At 36.8% G+C, this 25159-nt stretch overlaps 1 protein-coding gene across 3 annotated transcripts in view; it reads left to right on the forward strand.

Annotated features, from left to right (window-relative positions):
• The window catches only part of lingo2 (leucine rich repeat and Ig domain containing 2), a 326054-nt gene that overhangs the window by 220412 nt on the left and 80483 nt on the right, over window positions 1-25159 (forward strand). For all 3 annotated transcript variants that reach the window (XM_052574215.1, XM_052574216.1, XM_052574214.1), the window contains one exon: window positions 4204-4282. The gene's annotated coding sequence lies outside the window, so the exon portion shown is untranslated. The remainder of the gene's footprint in view (window positions 1-4203; window positions 4283-25159) is intronic.

Genomic DNA, 25159 nt, shown 5'->3' on the forward strand with positions numbered 1-25159 from the left:
TTTTTTTACTTGTCATTTTTAACCAAATCAATGCACCCTTGTTGAATTAAAATCTTAATTTAAAAAAATAAATAAATATATTTATTAAAAATCCCAAACTTCATATGTACCAATGAGATCAATGTGAAAAACTTTTACAATTATCGAACAATTATTTCTCAGTAAATCTCTCTTCTTTTCAATCCCATTCTCTGTCAGTGGTAAAGCATTGCATTCTTTGTTTATTTGCACTTGAACTAATTTGATGAGTGCTGTAAGTGCATTCATCTTTTCTTCTTCTTCTTCTTCCTTGGATTGCACTTCACAGTGTCTCTGGGACCGAGGGAGGAGACAGTTCTCTTTGAGAAAATGAGAACAGACGCTGTACATGTGTCTGTGTGTGTTGCCACTTCTCATTTACCCAACATGAGCATGGCAAAAGAGTAGAGACAAAGAAGAGACGCAGGGAGAGAAAAGGACACTGAACAAAACAGAGAGAGAGAGGTAGAAGGCAATGAATAGGAAACACAAAATGAAGCAGAACTCACAGAAAGATCATTGATACAGATAAATAAAAAAAAATAAAAAAAATAGGAAGCCTTTATTTGAACTTGAATTTATTTGGAAACAGGGTCAACACAACACATCTTTATAATACTATAATTAATTAGTCTTGTTAGGACTAAGTTGTTTTAGTGACATGTACCATTATCTTGATTTTAACTGTGCTTGTGTTTGCATTAATTCATTTAAATTAATTAATTTATTTTACATCGTTAAAAAAAGCTTCTTTTTTATTATTTCGACAGTGCCATTTAAATAGCACACTGGAGATTGAAAGTAGCAATAATGAAATAAGAAGAGAAATAAAGGCAGATGCGAAAGCAAGAACGTTGTCCACTGTCATGCAAGAACTGAACCACGCTAGGGAAGTTAGTTGAAATCTCTGTAATCCACATCCCCGTTAGGAGCACCGTGACACTAAGTCTTCACTCCGGCTGTGCAATATCCCCACTGCCTAAACACAAGCTACCTCAAAACAGTCTACCACACACTCTATCCCCGCAAGGATCCAACTTGACCTATGCTAAGAAGCCACACTAATGGAGTCTGGTTTAACTCAGGAGGGGAGAAGCTCCCTTCTTAAAATGTCACATTATATTAGAGCACAGTGTATGAAGTATTAAACTAATGCTCAGTTTCACTCTTTATGGTGCTTAACTCTTTGTTTGAATGTGCTGCAGATGCATTCATCTGTGTTAGTGTCCTGGAGGCTCATGGGAGCATCAATCCACTGCTCCCATCCCCTGCCAACCCCACGGCACCCACTGGAATCCCCGCTGGTATCAGAGCACTCAATCTACTTAATTGCCACAATGATGGGATTAATTGGTGTGTTGTTATCCATTACAACAGGCCCCAGGTTGATGCATAGCAAAGGGCAAATCAAGCATGAACTGAAGACTAATCAAGCACATGAGATTGAAAGGGATTTAGCAAGATGTCCATGTGGGCAGAATAATTGAATGAGATAGATATCACCATGGCCGCTGGTCATTGAGAGAACATACCAGTGTTTAATAAATACCAGCATTAAGGCATTTTGTTCTTTTCTCTGTTAAGTGCTCTAATGTTTGAAAAGTTTGGAGTTGATTAGTCTTTCATGTTCACCAAGCCTGCATTTAAAAATGCAGGGGGAATTTTTATTTTATTTTATAAATATGAAATTGTTTCTATTTTAATTATTGATCTGTTTACTAATTTAAATAAGTATCATGTGATGGAAATGCTGAATTTCCAGCGGCCATTAATCTAATCTTCAATGTCATGGTCTTTCGGAAATCATTCTAATAAGCTGCTGTGAAAAGCAACATTTAGTTTTAACAATGTTGAAAATTTTTGAGCTGCTGAATATTTTTGTAGAGGCGGTGAGAACAATACAATCATGAATGGGGAGTTTTGCAAAGCCAACACACATACAAAATACACAGAAGAGTTTACATGTGAGATCTTACAGAGATGACAAGGGCCATAAATCAATCTGATTAGCCTTCTCTAAAAAACACACATGACATGGCCTTAGAAAATATTTAATAAAATTCACAGTTTTACAGATTAGATTATGACATTTTTTATGAAGTTTTGGAAGACTTGTGGCCTTAGCTACACTGTGTTTTCAAACTCATTTCCTACATCAACAATTTTTTAAATACATTTAAAACATATGTTTTTAATATTTTTTATTTTTGTTTTTATGTTTGAGCTTATATATCTCTATTATCATAACAGTCTGAGTGATTCTGATTCCTGAACAGTAAACTTTAAAGTGTCAGCTTTGTGAACAAAGGTTGATTATGTATCTAGTCAGAAAGAATCATGAGCAGAAACCTTTTTTATTTTGGGTATGTAATTTCTGTCTCCATGCCAAAAAAGGGGATGTACTAGTAAGGGGTTAAAGGCACCCATGCTGAATAGAAATTTTGTTGTTGTTGTTGTTGTTTAAGGAATATGATATAGATTCAAGGAATGGTTTACTCAGAAATTAGAAGTATTCGTGTACTTGCATGCCATTTCTATAATTTTCTTCTATTAACAAAAATAAGGTTTTTCTTGAAGAAAAAAGTTTAAGTGAAAAATGGGTCTTAACAGTAAGTTCATTCAGAGAATCTACCTTTCTGAATCCTATCAAATACATAATTTTCATAAAATGAAAAGAAAAACTGGAACTATCGGAGACAAAGGCTTTAGTTATTAGTTCAGCAGTTTGAGAAGAAAATCATAATCCAGAAAGCTGCCTAAGACTACTTTTTGGATAACTAATGGAACTAAATTTAGATACTCTAAGCAGGCATCTTACATGTAAAATATGTCATTCTCTTCTTTAAACAGGAAGCAATTTTATACCACACCGTCTGAGAAAACAATGACCGGCTGAATGCCCCATGTGTTATCCATGTGGTGTCTTTGGGGAAACTACCGCTGATGATTAAGGAAGGGACTGAGATTAATTTTATTTGCTGTCCTCCTCATGTGGTCCTTTCACTTAACAGATACAGCCGGTATGTTAGGGGTATAAGAGAGGGAAGGCACGCTCTGTCATTTCACCTTGCACAGGTTGAGTTGTCCTACTTTTTCAGTGTGGATTGTAACACCCACAAGCATGAATCAATATCAAGGGTCTTTTCAGCTTGTGCTCTTGAAATGTTATGCTTTCATATGGCACCAAAACTTGCTTCATTATGTTTGAACAAAGCAAGGTTATTGCGCCAATACTTTACGTGGAAGATAAATAACACAGCCTTATGAAACAATATTTTGCAGAGTGCAAATAGTGCCAAGAAGAATTATTTGACCTAGTTTGTCCACATTCAGTAAGGCCATTGGTATTCTACGGTCATCTTGATCTTAGGCACAGAGCATAACAACGAGATCCGGAGGATAAATGATCAAACAGGAGGACAGCTATTGTCCTTGAACTGCTTAATGGGCTACTAATAGCACTGAATGTCAGGACTGATTTTACAAGAGAGTCCAGAAACAAACTTTCTTCCGTTTTTTTCTTTACTACACAGTTGTCTTCTACATATTCCCCAGCTTTCATTAGCAATTCAGGACCTGGTGTTTGCATAATCACCTTGCCTCTGTCTACTGCCAGGCCTGTATGGAGAGACTCATTAGTTTCTTTTCAGACGGTAAAAGAAAGAGAGAAATACTGTCGGAATGAAATGATTTCCACGAGAAGACGCACGAGTGGACTGGGATAGAGATATTCAGAATCCTTGCTGTGAGATTTCTGGGTTTTAAATAACAATAGCAATGTCCTGTGTCATAGAACAGCATCCTGTGTAGTGCATAAGAGGATAGAGGAAGCAAAAAAATATAAAGCCTCTTTTTTTTTCATGTCGGGCTTTGTACATATTACATGATATTGATTGTGCAAAAGTTTCATTGTGGCTTGGCCCAGATTCTGCTGGAAGCACATATGAAACCCAAGCCCTAGAGATTACGGGTAAAGCCGTGAAACACAGAGCTTGCAGACAGCGTTCACAGTAATAACACACTGTGTCAGTTTTCACATCTATAAGGGTGTTCTGTTGTGTTCAGAGCTTCTCCAGACTATTGATTGCGTGTTTGTTTTGTCTGCTTCCTAATTACACCTTGTTTTTTTTCTTCCTCCCTCCATTTCATCTTTATTTAATTCATTTATTTTGTGCTTTCTTGCAGATTCCAGAAACAAACCCTAACGAGAAGGCTCTTTAGTTGAACAAAAACATGGCCAAGGGGAAGATCTCTTCTCCATGTGGTGAGCACCTGCCTGTTATTTCCCGTTATTTTATGGTGGCATGCCATATTGTTTAGTTCAGATAAATGGGATAAATATGTAAAATGTATTCTGAAAACATCAATCATCAACAGCAAACAAACTAATCAATCTATATTTAACCACATTTCCATTTCAGTGAGCTTTTAAGGTCTCCGCAGACGGCTGTTCAAAGATGTATATTCACTGTCTAACCCCTTCACACACATGCATAAATATACCGACGTATGCATACTCATTACTGTATGACACAGAGTTGATATAGATTTATTTTCCAAAATGCCTCCAAAAGTCATGGAAAGCAGGGGGTTGATTGAGCAGCGGTGTAATAATCCTGGTACAGTGGAAGTAAGGAATCATGCATCAAAGTGCTCGCCATCTGTAGGAGGGCTCGAGTCCCTCAAGATGCATTAGGTCTCGGTAATGGGTTCGGCAAGGTGCAGCAATAATGGACGGATTGTAGGAACAAAGTTATTGATTGTCATACAGCCAGGGCTGTGCAAAATTCAGAACTGAAGAATCAGCTCCTTTTCAGTTCATAACTTTGACTCTGAATTGAGTTGACCACACCTCATTGAAAGCTGAATTGGAGAGACAGGAAGATGAATTTATTGAATTTCAATTCAAAGGAGTTCAACCCAGGTAATGCATTCTGAGAAATGAAGTGTTCCACAACAGTTAATTTATTAAACATAATTAAATATATTAGATTAGATGTGTAAACTGGTATATGTTCAAATATCCCTTCATATATTCAAATTTGCTTCATCAATTCCTATTTATTAACGGAAAATTGGAAAAGGCTTGCTGAAAATTGTTCTGAATGCCTGAAATCCAAAGCAATTTTTCTTTATCTTTTTTTAATCTAGAAATTATAAAAACAATCAAAGCTAATGAACACAGAACATGCAGATGTTGAGACTCCATGCATAGCTCTAACAAAGTTAGAAAATATGTCTTTTGTTAGGTGTTTTGTGAAGATCACAGCTTAATTAGCAATCAATAATCTTTAGCTGTCGCATCTCAGTATTGGACTTTAGCAGCATGTTTTTGAAAGGTTTGCATACATGTTTTAACTGTAGATTTCTGTCTTGTAAATGTGGTTGTAAAAGTGAAAATACTATCAAATGCCTGTGGCAGAACACCATGTAGATATTTGCATGATAACTTGAAGGGATTGATGTAACATTAAGGATGAGTGGATGGTCAAAATATGGTCTTTATTACGGTGAATTTTTAATAGAAGTCTTCAGAGTGAGTTACAGTAGATGGTTGTCAGGAAAATGATGCAACATGACAAGTTTGTGTATGAGCAGTTGAGCATTTCCTGGATTTGGTTTGAAATCAGGGCAAGCAGCACTCTGGAGAACTTTTTTCTTAAGTGGTCTCCCATGTCTCCTGTGGCTCCTGTGTCCTTGGTTTTGATCCTTCCTTGAAAATCAGCAATAGTCTCATAAGATTCCTGAACGCTGGATGAACTTCTAAAGTGTATTGTTAATCTCTTCGGATTTAAGAAAACAAGGGTTGAAAATGTGGTCAGCTCTAGACAGCATGCTGTTTTACACCACTTTTTGTTTTGCTTTTGTTTATGTCACTATGAATCTGCCATGCTTTAAGCGCTTTCTGGTTATTGTTCACCGTCACTTATTGCTCAAAACTGTTCAGCACTGGCCTGCAGGGTAAAAGTGCATTGCTGTGATTCACATTGTTTGGTTCCATGTCTATGTGACCTTGCTCTGTGATTTGCCGACTTACATTCATAATAAAGTTCTCCTTTTTGTTGCTTCAATTTTTGTGTTGTAATCAGTGGGATCATGCAAGGACACTGGCAGTGGTCAGGAATGAACATCACAGCTGTGTAAAAGTAGAGGTCGGACAGCAGAGCGTATACAAATCAGTGTGTAGTGGTTTCCTGGTTGTCTGGGGTAAAAAATATAACACACACATGTACAGTATATACACATGCGGTCATACACATTTAAAATCTATTAAAAATGTATTTATCTCGCTCTCTCAGTTCCACTATTCTTCGCCTTGCAGTAAACATATTTTTCTTGCCTGCACATCCCGCAGATTTGTGGCAATGTTCCTTACAATGGTGTGCACTTCTGCCTGATTTTTCTGATGCAATATTTAATGTGTCTGTTTAGGGACATATTGAGTTCTGTATGGAATATTTGTTACTGTGTGCCATATTCACTGCACTGATAAAAGCAGCACTATCCTGTTCACAATCTACAGTCTTATCTAGCTGCTGGAGTTACAGTCGGTTGCATCATAGGCACTTCTGAAAGAAAGTTGACCAAGTGCCTTTATCTTTCTTAATGTCTTTCTTTCTCTTTTTCCTTCTTTTCCTCTTCATACGTGTGTGTGTGTACATTTTGTGATGTTTTTAAGCTGCATTTATTTGGTAGAAATATTAAAACAGAATTAGGATAAAAACAATGAAAACTCCAATGAACACATTGAATAGCGATGTCCTGTTACACATTTGGATTTACACAAACCATCCTGATGGTTGTTACATGTGTGTAGTTACATAAATATTAGACCTGTAGATACTATGTACCAATGTGTACTTACACTGTGGTTACATACTACATACCCATTTAGTTACCATGTAAGGACACAGGTATTAGGAACCATATAAAGTGGAACTGAAAAATCTATTACAGAAATTGAGGAAGAACCATCAATGTTAGGATTTAGCTGTGTCATAACCAGACGTCGCATGTATTACATCTAATATTAACATTTTAGAATGAATTATAAGTGACTTTGTGCTACAGTATGAGTCTTGTTTACTACAGGATATATTTATACTCTAGGTCATAAAGCTGCTGATTCAGAGAGGGAATATAGATATGTCTGAGTGGGTATATTTTCTGTCCACCTTCATATCATTAGCATAAGCAAACAACAGAGATGCAACTCTAAATACCATTGTTATTTGTCACAGTTAACACATTTCAGCCTTAGTTACTGTCTAATTCACAGAGCAGAAGGAGACGGAGCCAGTTACAAATGGTAATTAAATACACTGAGATAAAACAACGTGTGCCTGATCGGAGCAAAGTTTCACGCTTTGAACAGGAAATAATGAGCCTCAAATATGCATTGTTCCCTTTGGCAGTGGTGCGACTTAGAATTCAAATCAATATTTTCTTTGGAGTATATCACACTTAGTTTTACATCGTTGACTCTTGTCTTCATCTTGAAGATCAAAGAAGGGCTCATGCTAAACATCACATGACCTCAATGCAATGCAAAAATGGCCTCTTCACCTCTGCATACCAAATTACTGCTCTAGTATGGGAAGAGATCAAAGTTCCGATTTTGTTTCGCGAGGGCATATTGACTTTCCTTGTTATTCAACAGTAAAAACTGGTTCCTACTATAGTTTTTTTTTTTTTTTTTTTAAGAACTTAGCACGCGTGCAATGAGGAATGCATACACATGAGGTTTTACTTTGACTAATGATGTGCCTGCACATCTAAACATTTAGGCTAACATTTAGACAGACAGTATGGTTTATTAAAAAAAGTGACGTTACACTGTAAAAAATATTTTGTTGACTTAACTCATTATTTTTTGTTATCTTTTTGCATTGGTTTTTTTGAGTTAAACTAACTTATTTGGAAAAGTTTACCTGACAAATTTGGAAAGGTTGACCTGACAAGTTATAAAGTACAATGAACTGATTTAATTTAGTTAAATAAACTTAGAACTTAAATTCAGCCAACTAAAGTTAAGTCATCTAAACTACATCCAGTAAGTTCAGCCAACTAAAGTTAAGTCATCTAAACTACATCCAGTAAGTTCAGCCAACTAAAGTTAAGTCATCTAAACTACATCCAGTAAGTTCAGCCAACTAAAGTGGTGTTTTCTAAACTACATCCAGTAAGTTCAGCCAACTAAAGTGGTGTTTTCTAAACTACATCCAGTAAGTTCAGCCAACTAAAGTGGTGTTTTCTAAACTACATCCAGTAAGTTCAGCCAACTAAAGTGGTGTTTTCTAAACTACATCCAGTAAGTTTAGCCAACTAAAGTGGTGTTTTCTAAACTACATCCAGTAAGTTCAGCCAACTAAAGTGGTGTTTTCTAAACTACATCCAGTAAGTTCAGCCAACTAAAGTGGTGTTTTCTAAACTACATCCAGTAAGTTTGGCCAACTAAAGTGGTGTTTTCTAAACTACATCCAGTAAGTTTAGCCAACTAAAGTGGTGTTATGAAACTTTAAAACCTGCAGCAGTACCAAATAATGAATTACTTGGAACATTTATTTGTAAAATACATTTCATTCAAACAAATGTATGGCAAATTAACGATCACAAATACAATTTAACACAAAATGTATTGCAATAAACTCCTAAAAACACCCCACAGCATTCAATATAGAAACATCCTTCATTCCAAAAGAAAATGTTTAAACATTGTTAAACGCATTATAGATATATGAATTGGCTTAAATGCCATTTTAATATAAACTAAGTTATCAATTATTTATGCTCTCAAGCCTCAACAAATTCATCAATTAAACTAAACACTTTAAAATGCCATTCCCATATAGATACATATAGAAATATCCTGTTCACAACATTCCTTTCAAAAAGAAACTCTGAAAAGCATTAAGACATTAAAAGACGTATGAATTGGTTTCATACCACTTTAATCTCAACTTAGCTGATGCTTTAATAAATTCATCAATTAAACTTAAAAAAAAAAAAAAAAGGAAATGGCAATGGTTGCAGGCACTTCACCGCATTAATTTGTTTTTAGTCCATTAACTTTTGCGGAGCAGCTTTCCCCATCAATGTTCATGAAGATCCACTGGATCACATCAAAGGTGTATCGCAGCTCTTTGGGATAGTTGATGTTTAAAGCGTAAAGCAGTCCAAACAATGTGACGAAGGCATTTGGAATGTCTTGGAGATACACAATGAAAATTTCCCCTTCCAGTATCACAGCCACATTCACAAAATCGTCTGGGAAGGCACAATCTTGTCTGGTGTCCTCACTGATTGACAAGATGCCCAACTTGACACTCTGAACAACATTGATCTCATTGTCAGTCAGCTGAAAAAAAGAGAGAGAAAGATTAAAGATTTAGCGGTAGACTTAAGCTTTCATTACCACATTAAACATACATTTTTAATGCCGTAAATACCGGTTTACATTTTGGTAGTGTATTATTTATTTATTTTTACGGTCTACGCCAATAAAATGTTTGTCTATGCCATTCTTATTTGTACAATTAGAGCTATTCAAGTAATCTGATGAATATTCTTCTACTTTTTATAAATAAATAAAAAATAAAAAACTTAAAATTTTCAAAAGGAGGTGTGCACGATGCACAATCAGCTGTGTTTTTAAATTCAGAACATGGGTATGTTTACATGACAATGATGTACTAAAAACAGACAACAACGTTGTCAAAATGATCCCCCTTCACGGATCTGCAAAAACGTCAGTAGATGGCGATGTCACTTCATCAAAAACCACCAACAAATACGCGCATTACGTTACCATTTTCAGATTCTTTTCTATTTATTTTTTTTACATAAGACGGTAAAAGCATATTTTCTTTTTTATTTTTGAAAGTTTTCAGCCCCAAGTTTTAGAATAGAAGTTACTGATAAAGGATTATTTTCTTGTGAAAATGTTAGTATGCAGTTTTCATACGCAAATTCATTTGTACACATACTTGTCGAATGAGATCCAGTTTGCTTGGTACTTTTTTGTCTTCATTGACAGCTAAATGATTTGAAACAATAGTATTTTTTTTAAAATTCAGAACAATTCAACAATTCACAATTAAAATCTATGATTCACAATTAATGATTTGATTCTGCATTTTGCATTTTTTATATTGGGAAATGAGTTTGGATTTACTGATCAGTCACATAACAAATTGTAAAATCAACATAAAAATGTATCGTAATATTCCTGAAATAATCGTGCTGTGATATTCCAGTGTTAACATAGTAGGGGCATAGGCATATTCTTTTCTGAACAGATTTTGCATAAAACATTTTTTAACAAATTGAAAGCGGAAAAAGCGGGAATATGTTTTTGCTAATTCTTAAAGAATTGGTTTATTTGACAATCTGCTCACCATTCTCCCAAGCTGTGCAATTTTTGAAATGCCTGTCAAAACATTGATGTGGTTTGGAGTGAGATGATGAAATCCTCAAAATGTGTCTGTAAGATTTTTAACTCATCTAGTTAAAGACAGACCCCTCTTGTGATCTCATTTGTAACGGGAAAAAGACAAAAGCAGGTTCCTGATGACATCAGCTGAGTAAAATTTGATTGGTACATGTAGCAGTAGAAGACCTCAATATGTCATCCTAAATCTTCCTTAATAATTCTCTGGTAATTCACAAGCATGTAAGCCATAATTATTGAAAATGAGGAGGTATAATTGTGTCAAGCACAGCTCACAGGCAAGATCTGTTGCACAAGCAAATCCATAAATGTAAGCAGTACTAAGCCAGTATAACAGGTAAAATGAGTCATATTCTGGCAAGGAAGCACCAACAGGAAGAGAATGAAAGACCGCCAATAAGTCTGTATGTAATTATGTATATAATGCATTTATTGATTGAATGGCTGGCATAATGATGATTATATCTTACTTCAACTGAATTACAGTTTTTCTCAATTGCACATATTTGTCCATTCGGACATCACGTTTTCAAAACTGTTAACACACAGGCTAAAACTGAAGCTCAATGGCTCACAAAACATTTAACACATGCAACATAAGCACATACTTCCATCAAACACCACAACTTGTGGTCAAATTAATTTATTATTTCAATCAATCATTACACAATTGGCAACACGATACAAAACACAGCTTTCAATATGAAAGCCTAGTTAGAGTAGCCCACAGCACTGTTCAAAAAAAAAAAGAAGAAGAAAATGAAAGGAAACGTATGGGTGGGAATATACATAAAAAATAAAAAAAAAAACCTGTTTCATACTTTAGATTGATTAATAAATCTGAGAACTTCAGCACTAATGGAAATACCTCCTTGCATGGCAAATCCATCAACAGCCCTCTCTCTTTATGTGAAACCATTCTTTCATTTAGTGCATCAAAAAATGTGATTGAGCATACTATATTGAACTGATAGTTAGTATGTGGCAAAGGACTCTGGTGATTGCTGGAGATGGCAGCACATATGGTTTTGGAGCCCGTATGACCTGGCACAGCAACAGTGGACCTCTGCCCACAAATGTTCCTCCCACATCTCATCACTTTACAGAGGCTGAAGCACATGAATGTGAAGTGCCCCTTAAGCTTCAAATACTTTATTCTCTTAAAAAATAAATAAATAAAGCTAATTCATAGAGCTTATTATTCCTGTTTCACGTAACTGTATGGTAAACCAATGCATTGCAATAGCAAATCTGAACAAAGCATATTGAATAGCATATACAGTTGTATACAGTAACATTGTGACTTACCTGTTGTCATTTTGAAAAATCCCTGGCAATAGATACTACAAGTGCTCCTACTCAGAATGGACTCTTTGTGCAGTCTCTCTAAAGGACAAACTTTGATTGATGAATGGATGGATGGATGGATGGATGGATGGATGGATGGATGGAAGGATGGATGGATGGATAGATAGATAGATGGATGTTTTTGATGGTGCTGAATAAAAGTTGCTATAACATTTTTTTCCCTTATGAGTCTGCCACAGGGAAGGTCTATTATTAAGTTGTTAGTGCATATGCGGGGGTGAAAACGGAGTGACAATTTTTGGAATAGATTCAAGACCTCTGTGGATGTTAGGAGTATACTATCTAGCACTGCTGTTGTAAAACCGCAGCGTGTCAACCATATGTCTCAGCACCAGTCAACAACCCAGTCAGTGTGAGGCTTCTGTTGCAATTTAATTAGACCAGATGAGTCTTGTTCAGCCAAAGACTCACTCACAGGGGACAGCCAAAATGTCAGCCACAATCTTGCACACTTTTAATTAAAAGAAATGTGAGCTGTATTGGTGTGCGACGGCCACTTGTTATGTTTACCATGTTGTTGTCCACGGTTAATTGATATTAAAGGAGGACATATGTCTAAACAGACTAGGTTTGCTCTAATTCTTTGTCCAGTGTGAAATGCTTGACATTGGATTTGGCATTTTGCTCCATTTGTGATGTGATGTGAGATATCAGTTATTACTGAGCCATGGAAATGTATTTACTAATTGCATTTTGATTATGTTTCTACAGCCACAGCAACTGTTGATACAAATGGTGTTAACCAGCAGCCAGGTGCTTTTTTTTTTAAATGAATTTGTTTATTTTGTACTTTTTGGTGGAGGCGGGGGGAACGCTTATCTATAGATTGATAATAAATCATAAATAAAATGCAAAGTTTAGTCAAATGTTATCACATGAAAATGAATTGTTTATTCAATAAACAGTTGTTTTTTTAAGTGATTGCTGATCTTGTATATCTTGTGTGCGTTTTGAGAGAAAAAGCAAATTTGCAATTATAATAACAATTGATTTCTCTCATGGATCAATATCCAGAGCCATTTAAAAGGCCGTGAGAGAATTGCTGGTACTGTATGCAGTGCGTGAAAACTAGTATCTGATGCAGATTATATTAATGAAACGTTGCAACAAAGCCTTATTAAACTTTGCCTGGTATCACATTATTCTTTAAAAACTTTTGCTGTTTAATTTCCATGGTTTTTGAATGAGATTTCTTGAAGTATTAGACTGGAGATGACATTTAAAGAACAAGCTACTCCAGTCAGACCAGATATTAGAATTTACTAAGGATGAATACTAAAGATCTGCAGTGTGCTTTCTTTATTGTTTTAGGTGCATGATTTGCTTAAGGAATTATGTAAATCAGTGCTAACAATGCCACTTAATCATTTGATCATCAACTTATGTCTAATCAATAAAAATGCATAAACATCTCATTTTAAGTAATAAAAAAAAGAAAAAAAAACTTTTTTTAATTTAGTGCACAGCATTATTTTAGCATCAACAATATGAGGTTGCTAACTGAAACATAAATTTGGCATGTTTGCAGTGAAAACAGTGACAATGGATTTATGTGCAACGCTTTTCCACATTTAGTGAATTCGCTCTACAGTGTTCAGTTTAGTATTTATGATCTATTTCTGCCTTTAGGGTTACAGGTTTTTAGTTTTCAGAGGAGTTAGATGGGGCTGATAAAATATTTTTGTCCTCCTTTCATTTCCCCCCTCACTGCTTTGCTATTAGGACTGTAATCTGTGGTAGTTTGACCCAAGAGGGGAGCTGTAACCTACTTAGAGTGTCCTGTTCTCCTGCTGCTTTTCTTATGCTTCTTTTCCCCTTCTTTTGTTTGTTCACTGGAAATATGAGGATCCTAATTAAGCTGTGCCAGATAGGAGCTAGAGCAAGAGAGGCTCCTGTTGGCCAACTGTGAGCGGCTCTCCACAAGCTTGGAATTAATGTTTAATTTATTTCTTGTTTATGATTTATTGATGCAGTGGTGCATGTGTGTGTGTGTGTGAGTGTCTGTGCTGTGTGTGTAGGAAGAAGAGACAGCATTGTGTTGGATGTAACTAGGTCATTTTTATACTGTGCTTGTGTAATGCATTATCAGCGCAGACAAACATGCTCTTAAAGTTGATTGTGTCCAAAACTATTTACAGGACACAAGAGTTGGAAGATGTTTTATTTCTTAAGTGTTTGTTCTGTTGCACTTCTACCTGTATGAATACGTCAATACAAACACACACACACACGCAAACACACACACACACACACACACACAAACACAAACAAACACTATAAAAAAAATACTTATTTCTGTTCTAAATCCATATGATGTCATATTTTAAAAGGGTAATTACTAAATAATTCATAATTTATATTACACTGAAACATGGATTTACTTTGATTTACTTCTGCTTGTAAATTTCACAAATAATTACAAAGACTTAATTGTAATTCCTTATTAATTATACTCCAATAATATTTTATTTTACATTGCATAAAATATTAAATTATATAATATCATGTTATTAATAAGGCCATTAATGGGTTGTAACAAACACATCTCCATATTCATCGGGAAGAAGGAGGTGGGAACCAGCGCACAATCAAAACATAATTTTAATAATCAGAAATAAACACAAACGGCGCGTCAGCCCCTCACGGCGACTGACGCGCACAAATAAAAGCCAAAACATAAAATAATGTCCCAGGCCTGGTCCTCTCTCGTCCTTCACGGTCGTCGCTCCAGTTTTATATCCTTCCATCTCCTACGTGGGACTCGATACTAGCGGTGGGGCTCAGGTGTAGCTCATCTCCAATCACTACACCTGGCCTCACTCCTCGTTCCCACGCCTCTCGGCCCCGCCCCACTCGCCACATACCCCCATCGCCCCTCGCAGGCCGGGGGGTACTCCCGAGACTGCGCTCTACTCCCCCCCCCCCCCCCTTCCCTCCGGGGGAGACCGCTCACGGGGACCTGCGGGAACCTGGGGGTAGGACAGACGAGGCGAGAGAAAAGGAGATGGAAGGAGGAGCGACAGGGACGAGAGAGGGGAGAGAGAAAAAAAAAAAAATCCGGTTCCCAGACGCACTGCTGCTCGGCCCTCCACCGGCTGGGTGATCTCCTCCGCGGTGCCTAGCGGTGGCACTGGACGGCCCTCGGCGGACGGCACGACACTCCTCCGCCGCCCGGTGGACGGCGACGGCTCCTCCGATTTTGGGCAGCGGCAGGAGTCCCCCGTTCCCTGCCCCTCCGGATTCCGTCACGGAGGCGGCAGGCTCCGGCCCCCTGGCGAACGGCGCCGACTCCTCCGCTCCCTCACGGACGGCAGCCGCCCCTCCTTGTCGTGGGCGGTCGGCAGCGAGCTCGCCCGTCCCCGGCAACTCGCTCCAGCCCACCGCCTCGAGCGTCCATGGCGGCACATACCTCGCCTGCTCGAGGGCACCGCGGATTCACCACAGCGGCGAGGGATCTTCAGCAGCGCGTCCCTCCTTCTCCCGGGCTTCGGCACCACTGTAACAAACACATCTCCATATTCATCGGGAAGAAGGAGGCGGGAACCAGCGCACAATCAAAACATAATTTTAATAATCAGAAATAAACACAAACGGCGCGTCAGCCCCTCACGGCTCCAGTTTTATATCCTTCCATCTCCTACGTGGGACTCGATACTAGCGGTGGGGCTCAGGTGTAGCTCATCTCCAATCACTACACCTGGCCTCACTCCTCGTTCCCACGCCTCTCGGCCCCGCCCCACTCGCCACATGGGTTAAATGTTTCTTTAATGAACCGCAAGGGGGACTTTTATGTCAAACATATTTTTAAATGTCCATCATGCCTTACTGCCATGGCTGCAGTATTTTAAATGAATGAATGAATGAATGAACAAACGAGTGGATAAATAAATAAATGATGACATGCATGAATGCACAGCACGTTAATACACTGGCAAATAGGGGTGAATAAGAAGCACTGGAATGTGTAAGACACCACACACAGAGACACACGTGAACTGCATGGAAATGGCATGTAATTGTGAGCTGACCGCATGCATGTGTATGAGGGCTTACATGTCAAGTTATCCGGTCTGAAGGCTAATGCACATTTAGATCCGTAAAATCTTTCTTTCTTTCTCCAGTTTTGCAGACAACAGGAAGCTAAGTAGTTGCACAGGTGGCTTATACCTCTTTGCATGGGAAAATGCAGATCCAAAGCTCTCTTGTGGCAGCTTGAGTCACAGCGGGAGAGAATCTCTCAGTTTCTTTCAGTCTCACCCTTTTAGCACACAGACAGCCACTTCAAACATGATGTGATACTCTGTAGCATGCGCATCCCACCATGAGACCAGCTTTAGGTCCCTGCAAAATAGGCAGGATCACTGGGTGTGACTCTGAGATGCTGGCTTACTGAACAGAAGGGGGATGCAAAGGCAAATAAATACATGTTTCATAGAATTTTACAGTGTGTGATAAAATGCTGGAGATTGTAGAATGCAACTTTGAGGTCATATTTTACTCACTGATCCAGAGAATAAGCCATAAGAGGCAGCACGGCTGGGCTTTCAAGTCCCAAATATTTTTAGTAGATTTCTGAATTGGTTTTCAAACAATATGCCAGTATGTTTTCATGCATGAACACTAACTAATTTATTAACTAAATTAAATTCTAAATATATTATTATAAAATGTAAAAAATCAAAATAAAGTTTATTCAAATATTTTTATAAATAAATGAGAAAATTAGCGCATTAACACATTTTTATTTTATTTTTATTTTTTTCAGTTAAACTTTTACATTTTTACGCCATTAATGCTTTTTTAGCTTTAAGAATTAATTAATTTAGAATTAGTTGTTTGATAAATTTATAAAATTTCTGTATATTTCCTACTTGCTGAAGCGCACAGGTAAATATGACATTTATTATAATGTTTTTATGTGAACATTGTTTTAAGTTCACTTGAATTAAAAGTTATTTCATGTAGTTTAATACATGTTGAAATTGATAGCTTCTAATGGCTAATCAATGGTTAAAAGTTAGGAGAAAGTGATACTGGCCTTCACTCATAAAAAAAGCCATTATACTTAGTCTTTTTGTTGTTTCTACATTAATTTAAAGATTGAATATTACATTATTGCAATGTAAAAGTATTTTCAAAAACTTTAATGTTAGTTGTGATTAATTGTGATTAATCGTGATTAGTCTCAGAAAAAAATGTGATCAAATCGATTGACATCACTAAAATAAATATTATATATAAAAATTCAACGTTAATGATCACTTTATTCAGACATTATACATATTTGTTTGTTTGTTTAGTAAAAACAAAATTGTATTTGTACATATGAGCCAGTTGGTTGGTTGTTGTCACACTGTTTTGTTCAACAGTGAAGAAATGAAACCTTTTTTTGCTGACTTTATGACCAAAGAGTTCCACCATCTAGATCAGGGGAGTCAAACTCAATTCCTGTATGGTTGAAGCCCTGCAAAGTTTAGATTCAACCCTAATTAAACAAACCTGATCCAACTAATTAAGTCCTTCAGGCTTATTTTAAAATGACATGGTATGTGTTTTGGAGCAAGGTTGGAACGAAACTTTGCCAGGCTCTTGCCCTCCACAAATTGATTTTGACACCCCTGATCTAGATGAAGTAAGCACATGATGTTTCACTGAATGAATGCTGACTTTTAAAGTTAATTGGATCAAACTGTTATCAGTACACAGTGCACATCAATGTAAGATATTTCTAAATTTTAAGAAAATATGTGCCAATATGTTTTCACAAAGGTCTAGGCTAAACCCAGAATATTCACTGACCCTAGAACCACCCCTGAATTCAAGGGAGACTATGCTAATGTTAAGCGCACACATGCTAAGGTCAGAAAATCACACCTACTCGGCACCATGGGAGGCTTGGGTTTGACCTCAAGCAGTCGGGATAGTGTAGTTGAGAGGCTTGCAGGGAACTGAACTTCCTGTGACTCTGGAGAGGAGGTTGAAGAAGAGTGCAGAGGTCTTTCATGAGGTCATGGGTTTCATATTTAAATTTAAAGAAGATTTTGTCTTTTAATACAAAGATGGCAGAATAACATAAGTTCTAAACACACATTAAGGGAGTATTAATAGATTTTGTGTGCATTTTAATTTGAAAAAATGCAGTACATAAGTAGTACAGAATGTGTTTATTTATTTTTATTTTTTAAATATATAAATGTAGGTATGTTCATTTTATTTATTGAATGAAACATATTGTATTATTTTAAGTTGTTTTTTTTTTAGTTGTTTTAGTTGTTTTATATTTATAATCAATAAAACCTTATTGGGAAACCCCGTATATAAAGAGAGAATATGACCATACAACTTTCTTGTTTGTAAAGGTGTGCCTCCCCACCCCCATCTTTGTAGCGCTAACCCAGCATGATAAAAGGCAAACTGGTGAATGCCAGATCCGACCCACAAAGATGATGCCGTATCCGCCTGCCGCAACTCACTCGGGTGTGAAGCCCATCTGAACAATGCTTCACAGCTGATGGCCCTCAGTCCTTGGTGTAAACAGAAACAAATGTGGCATTTGGAAAATAGGCTGTAAATAAGAAACTAGAGCACGCTGGGTATTTGTGATTGAGAAGAGAGAGAATTGGCCATTTGTCAGTTTAGATAAGGTCAGTGTTTAAATCGCCTACAATAATCGAATGCAGCAGGGGTGGATACCCCGCCAGCTGCAGCTAAAAAGTGTGGCAGTCATCTGCACCACTAACAAACTCATCACAGAAGTATCCGGACTGCTAGCAGTTGCATGCAGAGTACTCTGAAAAAGAAAGGCCATGACATAGTAAATGAGTTGAAAGGGTGATGTTAGAGCTTAGTCAGACTTATTTATGTTTTGTCTTGGAGGAATTCATGAATGTACCACTGAAGTATTTATTGCCTAAATGGCTGTAGTTTTGTCCTTATGCCTTGATGCCACTGGATCTCACATGAATGCATTTTGATGATGCTTTGTCTGAGTGGCACGAAACCATTGCACACAGTATCTGACAGCGTGTTGGATAATTAATTAGCCTAGAAGAAGCTCGAAGAAGATGAAGAGTCTTTTTCCATGCACGCACATCCACACTGAAGAAAAAATGATGTAGAAACAATTTTCACTCAGAAACTGCTTATGAATCTCACAAACAATTAAAAAGAAACAAGAAATAACAAAAATGTAGAAAAAGTAGAAAAAAATTTCTTGTAAAAACATACACAATTTACAGTAATCTTGTTTTGATGTGCCTTGTAAACCAAGAAAAGAAAAAAGTCTCACAACGGCAAAAAGATTTCCTTTTAAATGGCCATTTGCCCCATGCTTTGTGGAGAATTTAGTGTGTATTTGTTTGACATAATTGTGTGGAACAACGTATCTGACCGCTGGCTCTCTCTATCCAAGCAGATTTATAGTCATCACCAAAAGTGCACGCTGCATTATGCATTTGTCTGGCTCTTATGCACTGAAAACTTGCTAAATCAATACTTCACTGCTTGAAAGTGCCTGCAGGGTCAACATTTGTTCTCCCAAAAATTTGAGATTATAGATCAACTGTTTACTTCTATAAATGTTTGTGCTTTACTTCTGTTTGTTTCTCTGTCTCTTTATTCCAAAAAAAAATATTATTTTTTTTTGTAGCATGGGACATTCACTGTCGCTGAACTTTTGCCCATGATGGCCTAAGCTATAATTACGGTGTCCACAATAAAGCTGCCGGTAACTTTAATGTATTGTGATGTGAAGCCTTCAGACAAATGTGTAACCTTGAGACAGGCCGTGTATAAATCCCATCACTCTGACAAGTAAAAACATCCCAAAGGTTGAAACCTTCATGGCACTGATAAACCATAAATAGCTTTCCCTCACATAAGGAGCTAAATCTGACATGAACAAAGCACTACTTTATCTTCAGCTTAGATTTGTATGGAGCAGGACACACCGGCGGTCCACACTTAATCTTCTCTTTACCTTGGAAATCTAGAGCATCAGCAATTTCTCTGCCCGACAGGCAAGTGGAGGAGAATTGGTTATGACTCCTCTGTTATGAGCACCATTTATTTCGGAAGAGACAGGCCATGCACAAAAGCATGCGCACAAATAATCAAATGCTCTTTTTAATTGTATAGATGTATTTCTAAAGGGACATAAAGTGACACTGGACAGGACTATACTGTTAGTACTAATACTAATGTTAGCGCTGTCAGAATCTCTCAGGTTATGAAAAAAAAAATCCAGGAAATAGGGGTATTGTGCTGTTAGGGATTGAGACATAACTCCTGTAAAATGTTTGGGTGAAGCAGAGAGGGGGGAATGCATGTCTGAAAGGACGAAGGCAGCGGGAAATGCCTGAAATAGACATCTGTAAATAAGCAATACAAAGACTTGATGTTTAGAATTGTTATCTGTTGCTATGGTTACGGGTGTTTACAGATTTATGGTGAGCAAGAAAAGGGCATTTGTGAGTAATGTCTGTTAGTAAATACATTCACACTGGGTGAATGTAGTCAATGATTAAACACTTGATCCTTAAATACCTAGTTATATAATAAACCTAGTTAACCTAGTATCTTAGTTAACATAGTTACCAGGTTAAGAATTTCTTTTTAATTTGTTGGAATGTTTTAATGTTGAAACATAAGTGATACAGAAATTCTACATCTTAATAATAACATTCATGTATTTGTTTGTTTGTTCACTAGCTCATGCATTCATTCATTCATTAATTCATTCATTGTATACAGCAACTTTTTGAGTTTGTCAGTTGACAAGTTTTTTAGTTTACTTTTTTTTTTTTTTGGTCATTCTTTTTTCCTACCTTGTCTTCATTATAGTTTTAAAATAAAATATTTTATTTTATTTTATTTTATTTTATTTTAAAAAATTATAAAAAATAAGAAATCATCAAAAATTTTGGCTGGCCTTTTAACCCAAGAAAATAACAAAGTAAATTTTTAACATTTAAAGCCATCAACACAAAGGTATCAATTTTTGTGTTTTTAAAATAAAGAAATATATATAACCAAACAAATACATAATTTCACAAGTTTAAATTTTAAAATTATAAATCATATATACCGTTCTGAAAATAATAATAATAATTATTATTATATGAGTAACAAACAGACATGACAGAATCCCAAAAACAACAATATACTGTAGATGTACATCCCACATACTGACTTGATTACTTAATCCTTGATCCTTGTCCCTTAATAACCTAGTTTTCAGCTAAAGTCTTACCAGGGACTGAGGCTGCAAATTAGCCATTGACTAGAAGCCTATATGTAGAGAATCAGCAATGTTATTCTGCACTGTCCCTGTTAAATAAACAACTAAATAAATATAATACTAGCTGCTCCACATACTTTTTAAATAAGTTATCAGCAGCTACTATGCTTGGTTAGTTTTTGAGCATGGGTGTTCTGATGAATCCAAAATCTAAAGAATATAAAATGGTGTCTGGTAAAAAAAAAAAAAAATGTATCTTCATTTAAAGTGTTTTCATTGCATGCTAAAAATCCCAAAATATTTTTCGCAAAGTTTCTCTTTCAAGCCCATATATACATGCATACATACAGAATGTTGGCTATATATGCATAATATAATAAGACTTCAGTTAGATGATTTTATATTTGTCAGCAGCTATACAGCTCCGTAAACAGAAAAAAAAGGAAATATGAAAACCCACTGGGTGTATCCACCACACAGGAAACTTTAATGAGGACCTGTGGCGGCAGCTTTATAGACCGATGTGCCTCCTGACGTCCTCTTTCGAAACAAAACAGCACGAGGTCATAAAGCTCTCCTTCTTGCAACATACTATTTCCTCTTTTCATAGAGTTCTCATTGTCACTGTGATGTCTCATGCCTCAGAGATATTTGTGACTAGATGTCATTTCCATCCAGCCATGAGCATATGGAAATGAAGAGTGCGAACCGTATCCGAGTGTCAACACACATATGTGTTTGAAAAACAATGAGAACAGCAACCCACTCTGATCCACATAAAAAATCCAGAACTTTTGTTCGCTGATAGAGTTTGCTTTCCCAAAGGATTTGTTTATTGCTCTGAGGTTTCTCTTTGAGAATGAATGGATTTCACGGTTAAACTTATCCCACGTTTCTGATCAAATTCATAAGGAGAAATATAAATTGACACAACCAAAACAATTGTTGACATCCAGTAAGATTAAAGAGCTGTAGATGGCATAGATAAGATAATTAAGTCTTGGAAGAATTTTATGAGAAATGACTTTACGACTCTCCATGTGGTCTCTATATAATCTCATTGCTGTGTAGGATAAACTGTTATGATATTTATGAGATCTCATTTGTAGGATGTTCAGATGTCTTAAGCTCCGTTCACACTGAGATTCCAGATAATACACGGGTAATGTGTCCCAGCAGTTGTTCCTGGATCGTTAGATTTTAGTTCATTCACACTGCCAGTGATTTCACGTAATCTGTGGGTGCGTTCACACACAACCCGCTAAGGTCCCGTAATGACACCTGACATTATGATGTGATGTGTAATGTACAGGTCGAAAACGCTGGGTATGTTAACTTTCACTTAAACTGGCGAAGGATCTCAGCTTCAGATAGTGAGGAACTACCTGATTTCTGCTTAATTACAGTTTGCACATATTTTTTTGTCACGAACGTTGATCTGCCTTCAAAACACCTGGTAAAAGAGTCGCCTATACATTTGACTCACAATACAACTATGCTTTTACCTGCATACTGTAGAGCACAATTAATGATAAAGCCTAGCCTATATCCACAGTAAGCAACATGGGTTCCTCAAGTTCACTAGATCTGTCATTCTGGACTGCTCAGAGGGAAATGGTTTCTTTCTATGGTTTTAAGTAGGGGACATGACCTCACTGAGAACCAGTGGAGTCACGCTGTCCCAGTTGGAGGGATGGAATATATGGGTCCTGTTTTCTCCAACAGTTCTTGGTAAAAGGAAATGAAATGAGCTAATAGGAAAACCAATGGCTTGCTACATTTCCTGAACAGTGACAAAGCCTGATTAAAATACTTCAAAGAGGGAAAATGTCAATACAGGTTGAATTTTTTTTTCTTAGTAGGAGGTCAAGAAGGCATATGTTATGAAGTTGTGTCTAACCTAAATGCTGGCAACAACAGAATGCATTATTTCTCACACATTTAAATATATTTAGCAGACTTAATTCATTTTCTGTTTATTTCATTTGATTCTAAGGTTTGATGTTAAGTGCCTTTTGTTCATCATTGTTCATGCAAGACAAAACAAATGCATAATTGGGTGCATTTGGTGTGTGTGTGTGTGTGTGTGTGTGTGTGTGTGTGTATGCTTTATTTGATTTTATCTACTTGTAAACACTTAACCGTGTCATATTATGCCCTAGTTATTTAACAGGCCTACTTTAAAAAATGTCCGCAATAAAGAGTCTTTCTGTTATATGATAAAAAAGAATTATCAAGCTTTCTATAGATATCTCTCTCGTGTCTCTTCGTTGAGTATTCACTGAGTTACAGTTCATTTTAATGACGCATTTCTAAATGAAGATCACCGCAGACCAAGGCTGCAGACAGCACACCTTTTTTGTTATCTTTATTTTATAAATGCACAAAGTTTTGTTGTTATTATGTCTGTATACAAATAAAAGTAGACCCTTTACAGATTTGACTGATGTTTTGCTGTTATCTGTACAATCAAAACTTAAAGTGTAATTTAAGTTCTTTTCAGGGTTAATAGGAGAAAATGCCTCATATCGCATATACGCAGGGACCAACTCCAGGGGGCTAAAAAACAAAAACTTATATTTCACTAACAAATAATGTTCCAAACGTTTTTCGTAAAAAACTAATAATAAAAAAAAAAATTGAAGAATTGGCCGTCAATTTTTTATAGTTTTCAAGTTGGAGAAAAATTATTTTGAAAGTGATTCCAACAATATCGTTTTGTAGCAGAAATGAGTCAAATCAGACAAATCAAAGAGTCTATCAGAGCTGTGTGCATTGAAACATGAGCTGAATTCCTCAGGAAGTCATAAATCAGTTCTAGTGCCACAACAACCAAGCAAGATAACCAACCAACCAACTTGTTCACACAACAGCTTTCAACATTAACACCAATAGAACAATTATTGACAATTTTAATTCGAAGAAGAGATTGTCAAATTTATTGTTCGTGATTGGAATGCAACGCTGGACATCACATGTAAACCCAGGAGATCAAGTTAAATACTTGCATTGACTTCCCCCCCCAGCCAGTGAAACCAGACTGAAATTCCTAAGGGGGAAGGGCTTTAAACCTTTGTCTTCACAGAAAAGTCCCTTTGCCAGAGAATGGCAAAGAAACTGCTTTTTATACATTATATATGGACCAGAATGAACTCAAAAAGACTTATGAATGAATCATTCCATTGCTTAACTCCATATTCATTTACGTGTAACCCACACATTTGACTATCATGTATAATCACTTATTGTGTATGTCTTTTGATAACTATAGGATACCTAGTCATGTCTAGTATTCAAATAATCGCATTTTCTTGCTTGATATTGTCCTGACAATCATTTATTTGTAAAATATATCATAATCATGTTATAGGAATCATGTCCAAAATTAGACCCTGTGAGGCAAGAACCACATGCTTGGTAAGATAAACAATGATTTATGATACCCCAGACCCCAGGACCATATCTGATTGGTCAAGGCAACATTTGAGGGGTGGCCAACAAGGAAGTTTAAATACATTGGACACGATGTAATTTTGCTTTTTAGTCTGCTTTTAGTTCTAGTCTAGCTGCTGCTATTAGCCATGTCGGCTTTTAGTTCTAGCATTGCTCGTGCTATCAGTCATGCCTTGTTTTTTTAGTCGGCTTTTAGTTCTAGGCTGCCTGCTGCTATTAGCCATGTCGGCTTTTAGTCTGCTTTTAGTTCCAGCCTTGCTCGTGCTATCAGTCATGCCTGCTCTTAGCTTGTAGCTTTGCTACCTAGCTTTAGCTTGTAGCATCTAGCCATGCGGTTAGTCATCATGGTTCTTTGAGCGCGGTTCCAGCGTGCCTGCCTGCTGCTACTTATGCCACAATGAGAAGGAACACAACCTAGTCTCGTCAAACTTTATTTCTTTTCTTTTCCGTTTGAGAGTTTCGTGTTCTGAGTTAAGTTTTGTAACGTCGACCTCGTCTGTGCGTTTGAACTCCAACCAGCCACACAACTCCAGCTTCAGCCAACGCCCAAGCACGGGCTCCCCAAGACGTCACTTCAGCCAACTGAACTTCCAGCCAATCAGCGACACCGGGATACCCCTTTCAACTGGAGT

This window comes from Carassius gibelio, chromosome B14 (assembly GCF_023724105.1).
Source record: "Carassius gibelio isolate Cgi1373 ecotype wild population from Czech Republic chromosome B14, carGib1.2-hapl.c, whole genome shotgun sequence".
NCBI lineage: Eukaryota > Metazoa > Chordata > Actinopteri > Cypriniformes > Cyprinidae > Carassius > Carassius gibelio.